Raw genomic sequence first — 6,552 nt, forward strand, 5'->3', positions numbered from 1 at the left:
GGTCGCAGCTCTGCGAGACACCCTCCTTTCTTCCTCCGCTCCCCCTAGCCTCCCTCTTCCTCCCCCTCCTGGCGCGTCCCCGACCCCCTCCCAGTGGCGGGCCGCGCTGGCGGGGGAGGTGGCATGGGCCGGGCTCTGCGGAGCCTCCGCCTCTTGGGCGGGCTGAGAGGGCCGGCCTGGGCGGAGCGGGCCCAGAATTGTAAGTCCCGCCCACCATTCTTTTGCAGCTACCGGTTGGCGAATCCTAGCCTAGGATTCGCTTGCGATTGGTCATTTGCGTCGTCGTTCGGATCCTTTTGTTCCACCGCCCTCGCAATTAATAAAACTAAACAAGAGGCTATTGTCTCTCTCTGGGTTCTCCCCCAAGGTACTGCCGAGAAGAGAAAGATGAGACGCTTGGTTTCTTAAGTCTGCTAAGAGTGCGACAGTGTGTCGGCAGGCTCCGGTACACCTTTATGGCACTATCTGGCCCGGTGGTAATAGGTAACTTTTCTCTCCCCTTAATTCATTAGGCCAGGAGGCGAAAAAAGTACGTAAAGTGTCAATCTGGTGTTCACATTTCCTGGCTGCGAAAAATTGATATTGCTTAAGAACACAGAGGGTTGAGAACAGCATCCTGGGAAAATCTACTGAAAATCTACCATTTTACATCTGGGAAACGAAAGCACAGAGAAACAATGTAGGGGTAGCAGAGTGACATGAAATTTGGAACTAAAGGAAGAACTCATTTCGGACTCTAGCACTTAGCAGCTAGTTGTGCGCCTTCTGTTGAGTCGCGTAACTTCTCTGAGCCTTAATTTTCCTGTCTGTAAAGAAAGGCTGTAAGCATGATGTATTAACTCAATGGCACTGGTATATGAATATAAAATGAATCGTGTGTGGAAACTCGGAACCACAAAGCACTCCCCACATAGATGTGTTCCTACTCGTGTATGTCACATAGTGGAGAGTCTCACATGTGTTTGAGAATCAAATATTCTGCTCATCTGTTTTAAGCATTTACATCCAAGGTGTGTAGGTTTTGTGGCTTTGTTTTAAAAAGTCCACTCTTTTCCCGCAGTTTTGGTGGTGGATATGAAGTTGGCTCCCTGCAGTTAGAATAATAAATTGCCCTTTTTCTAACCAGGGTGGGTGAGATTTCTTTTTAAACAGTTCTGCAGTGGCGCCACAACCTAAATCTATTGTGGTGCTGGTACTGAAAGAGGAAATCATGCTGTGTATCTCCGAAGTGAACTTGAGTAAACAAATATGAGGGAACATTTACCATGGAAACCACCATTCTCTACAGATCCATATTTCCTAGAAAACGCTACAAGGAGGAAGCAAGTCTAAATGTAAAGGCCTTGACAACACAGAGCTATTATAATGAACTCATGCCAGTGAAAAAGTGACATTCAATTCAAGCCTGCCAAAGGGGAGCCTTCTGAGGGGCCATGTATCAAGGCAGGCAAGAGGAAGTGTGCTCAAAGGAAATGCTAGCTCACCCTGAACAGGGACTCAGAATATAATCAGGTGCAGGAAAAGTAGTGGGCCGGTGGCATGCTGAGAGTAGCCCCAGTGTGCAGAAAGCTCTGCTGGGGCTGCTGAAGCATTCAGAAACAGGAGCGTGGGCAACATGGATTCTTGGAACGATTCAGTTTATGTGTGAAGTGAAGTTATTTGGGTAATTTTTCACAGGGAAGGTGAGGTTTTGAGCGTTAAAGACCTGGAGACACTTGGTTTGTGAAGCAAGGGAAGATTATTCCAGCCTTGTTATTTGGAGGGGTGGACAGCAGAACTAGATAGGGTGCGTATATGCTGCAGACTACTACTGATTACAATGGCAACAGGATACTTGGTAAAATTAACATTGCTGTTCAAATGAAAAAAAATAAAATCTGCTCGGGGTAAAATTAAAACAGTACTGAAAGGAGTACAATAAAGAGTTCCTCTCCACCACTCCATTCTAATAGTCCCTTTCTCCCTTTCTCTCTATGCTTGTATGTAATCATCAAAATATATTATTTGCATATACATATATATTCCATTGTTGCCCCTTACAAGTGGGATCATCAATTACAGCCCACCTTGTATTTCTTTACTCAACAGTGTCTCTTAAATATCCTTCCATCGGAGGATAACTTCCTCGTTCTTTGTCATGATAGCTCAGTGTTCCATTGCATAGTTTTGCCAAAATTCTTTTACTCATTCCCTTAGCGAGAGATGATTTAGGCCATTTCTCATTTTTTTGCCGTTACAGAAGATGCTGGGGAAAAAATCCTAGTAGCAAAGGCCCGGTTTGTAGAAAGCTTGCCCCCAGGTTTGCAGTTGCCTTCAAAAGACTTCCAGCCTGCCTTCCCCACAGCTACTGGGGCCTTCGTACAATGGGAACTCCTAAAACACTAATTCCTTTAATACCCCCTCCTCAAATCCTGCCTTGGTCATTACTGTTCTCCTCCAAATTTGAATTTTGATGGAGTAGAGTGAGCACAGCTCTGAATTTAATGCTGGATCAGGCTGTGTGTGAGTCACTTCTTAGCCAGGGGGCAAACAACAGGTTTTTTGGTACCTCAGCTTTGCCCAGGTCTTCTATGCATTTTAGGTGTTCCTTTTCTCCTGCCACAGAAGACTTCCTTTTGTTTTTACCCTGAAAACCCTTCAGTTTGTTTAAACTGAGTTTGAATTTAAAGTTATGCTTTGCCAGCTCTACTTAAAAGGAAGGGGGAGGGGGAGGCCAACATCAACAAACATCACTTGAACTGCTATTATGGACAGGACTGAAAAAACAAAGAGGGATGGGACTTGACTCCTGCCTTCAAGAGTATATCCAGAAAAAGACAACTAACAAGCGTATGCTAAGTGCTAAATGAATGAGATTGACAGTAAAAGCCGAGGAAGTTGAGAGCAAGGAGTGAAAACTAGTTCCAGAGAGTGAGTTTATACAGCAAAGTATGCCACACACATTTAACTAATCCCCACAGCATCCCTGTGTCTTCATATCCTGACTGTAAAATATGGAGAAGCCTTTGGGGGATACCAGGAGAATTAACCACTACTTGTAAAACACCTGTGTAAAGAGACTGGGTTGCCTAAGTACATTAAGCACCTCCATATATCGATAGTAGATACAATGATCATTTTAAGCTTAGAACTCAAGAATCTCCACCCCAAACTACCTGTCCTGTTTGGCTTTTTTTTTCAATAAAATGCAATTCCTCCTTTAACATACAATAGAAAACAATGTCTGTGCTCAAAAAACAGGAAAAGTCAATTAAAAAAATCAATGTGTCCCTAAAAACATGCTAAGTGAAAGAAGGCAGACACAAATGGAAAAAAATAGGGTATAATTCCACTTATATGAGATACTTAGAATAGACAAATTCATAGAGACAGAAAGTAGCATAGTGATTACCAGGGCGTAAGGCAGGGAGAAATGGGGCATTTTTGTTTAATGAGCACACTTTCTGTTTGGGATGATGAAAAAGTTCTGGAAATAAACAGTGGTGATGGTTGTACAACATGTTGAATGTACTTAATACCACTGAATTGTACAGTTAAAAATGGTTAAAATAGTAAATTTTGTATTATGTATATTTTACCACAATAAAAACAAATTTAAAGGTAACAACCCTCAGGCTCAGTGTCAGGAGATAAGACCAGTGATGGAGGCTGCCAAGAAGGCAGGACCCACATAAAGAGGGCAACTTGGTCGACACCATAGGAAATGCAGGCCCAGTGTGGACAGGACTTCTGATTTTTTAAGAGAAACCAGAAGTCAAATGTATTAATGTAAAATCTGGTTTTTAATTTTGTCAACTAATAAGTATTTTAACAAAAAAAGTCTGTCCTTTGCATGCAATATTTTTGTCCAATATACAGGAAAAGTAGGAAATAGAACGTGGCTTGTAGTCTATTCCTCAATCCCTAGCTAGGTTCTTCTAGAAGGAAAGACCACGAAACCATAGTGCTCTGTATTGAATGACATTCTCCCCCACCCACCAAGTCAGCTGGAAGTGTGAAATGAGCACATCTTCCTCTAATTGCCTGGTGAACAACTAAATCATTTAAATGCATTTAGAAACAAAAGCAGAGGGAAGCACATACACAAGGGAACATAAATCCTAAGGATTTATGGCTCCACATAACTCTCCCCTCCCCCCAAAAAAAACACCCTACGAATATATCAGGCAGACCCTGCAAAGCAGCCTTCTCCAGGATACCTCCTAAAGTCGGTTTCCTATTTATTCACGAGGATACTAGCTCTGCACATGCAGAAGCTAGCTGATCAGAAAATATCAGCTTTATCTGAATGGGAGAGGAACAAAGGGACATATATGCAGCAAAAGTATTGAGTTAAATGCTCTTCCTTTTGTATCCCCTTCCTCCCCCCCTTCCAACCTTCACAAGCATATAAACACACACACACATGTGTGCACACACGCACACACACGGTCCAGACACAGGAAGTTTGAAGCTTGATCCATGTGTGGAAAACAGCAATGTGGGAATTCAGGAAACAGCACCAGAACTGTGCTCCAAGGCCAAGACCTGCTCCAGCATTTGGGAGCCAAGTTACTCCTGGGGTACTTGTGGGCCCCAGCATTTTGGAAGTAACTCGGCTGTAGAAAAATAAAGCTGCCTGCAAGTCTATTCCCCAAGTACCTCCTAGGGTCCTGTTTGAGTAACCTGGGTTTGCCTCTTTATGATTTATGCAGGGCTTCACTTCAGCTTAACTAAATACCATATCTCCTTCAGCAGCTTGAGTTTCTGGAAAGGCCCAGACTGTCCATACTTCTCAGTAGGATTTGTTTGCAAAGTCTTAAGTTAGTTGGAGCAAGAAGGAGGTAGGGAAACCGAGGAACACACATCAAAGTCTACACTCTAAAAGGTGGTGCGATGAGAGGGAGAATATGATTTAGTCAATGATCAAAAACAAATGACTGAAAGCAAGTCAGAGGGAACTCAAATTCCTGAGCCAGTAGTCCTTTAAATGTACAAAGTTAGCAGGATTGAAAGGAAGTTCATCCTCTGACATTACCCTTTGCAAATAAACTCTTGATTGATTCGGCGTGCTCTCTGTTTCTCTAGTTGCCAGAGTGTCTGAGAGTTGTTATCCCAGTTGGAGGAGAAGAAGGTTGTGACTGGAGTAGAGATTTATCTTCTCTGGCACACTGCCCCGCTTCAGGAACTACAGGAAGAAGGTAGGTCAATGCCATTTCGGTGTGATTTAAGGCAGGGCCACCTTGCGATCCCTAATCAGCCTTTTCTTCAGATTTGCCACGGTCCCATGAGATTCACACAGGAAAGACCCTTATTAAAGTGCAAATAGGTAACCTGGGAAGGGTTAAATATTAAGCCATCTTTGATGTGCTCTGATGGAAAGGGTATAGACTTTTGGAGTTACTCAAGCCTAGATTCCAATTGCAGCTCCAATGAGGTAAATTACTTAACCGCCCTGGGCCACAGTTCCGTCATCTGTGAAATGGGGTTAATAATTTCTCCACCATGAGAGGTTGCTGTGAGGATTAAATGAACTGACATATTTAGAGGTCCTATCATGATGCCTGCATTCAGTAGTCACTTAACACAGTTTATTTCTTTTATGCCCCTCCATTCAGTCTTCTTAGAGAATTCCAGGGGGTAGGACAATGGGTTTGCTTAGTGGCCTACAGAGATTAAGGCCCTCATAATCACTCTTCCCCACTCACTCTGCTCAGCAGTGCAGTGTGGTCCTAAGCACATGGGCTTTAGCACCGAAAGGACCCAGTGTCATAGCCTTTGTTCTATCACTCACTAGCTATATGACTTTGGACACATTTGAGGCCTGTTTCCTCATTTGTAAAATAAGAGTAATAACAGCACCTATTTCTCAGGGTGGTGGTGAAGATAAAATGACAGCCATATACAAATATTAGCTGATATTGTTATTTGTAATATTTTATGCAGGGGGCCAACTGAAGTTTACTTTTATACCAAGCAGTATAATCTAAACTAATCTAAACTAGTGAATGGTTTTAGCAAAAGTGCTGAAAATCCTGAAGCAATGACAACTATATGTTCCTGGCTTCCTGGTCTTGGCTAAGAAATTTGGGATGGTGCTATAGACATCTCAGGTCCAGGCTGTTGGACCTTCTCCCCCCAAGATTTTCACAGTGTTTTGGCAGGATGTGAGCAAGAAGAGGGACTCCTAGAAGGTGCTGCAGGAGATCCTGGGATAATAGAACATCCTCGCTGTGGAGTGTGGGCCTGGGGCACTCAGGCCTCCAGCTCTTTGAGTTCCACACTTTCTCCCGACCTTCGAACCCTTGCACGTACTATTCTTTCTGCCAAGGACACTATACATAACCCCCTTCACTCCACTCTCTCCCCACTCTTCACCTCACTAACTCAATCTTATTTCTCAGGCTTCAAGTTAAATGTGACTTCTTCAGAGAAATATTCCCTCAGCAGTAACCTCTACCCCAGTGTCCTGTCTATCTTTAAACATTCTTGTGAATTGTATATTCTATGTGATAAATTATATCAGAAGTAGTTTTAATATAAAATAATATTTAAATTATTCAACAGGTAAAT

At 43.0% G+C, this 6,552-nt stretch overlaps 1 long non-coding RNA gene across 8 annotated transcripts in view; it reads left to right on the forward strand.

Annotated features, from left to right (window-relative positions):
• Nucleotides 1–317: 317 nt before the first annotated feature.
• The window catches only part of LOC138921894 (uncharacterized), a 186,062-nt gene continuing 179,827 nt past the window's right edge, over nucleotides 318–6,552 (forward strand). For 4 of the 8 annotated variants that reach the window (XR_011434874.1, XR_011434879.1, XR_011434877.1 and 1 more), the window contains exons 1-2: nucleotides 324–483; nucleotides 5,068–5,180. This is a non-coding gene — a long non-coding RNA (uncharacterized lncRNA). Of the gene's footprint in view, nucleotides 484–5,067; nucleotides 5,181–6,552 lie in introns of all 8 variants that reach the window. The other 4 variants (XR_011434876.1, XR_011434878.1, XR_011434873.1 and 1 more) reach the window with 3 other exon arrangements.

This window comes from Equus caballus, chromosome X (genome assembly GCF_041296265.1).
Source record: "Equus caballus isolate H_3958 breed thoroughbred chromosome X, TB-T2T, whole genome shotgun sequence".
Taxonomy (NCBI): Eukaryota; Metazoa; Chordata; class Mammalia; order Perissodactyla; family Equidae; genus Equus; species Equus caballus.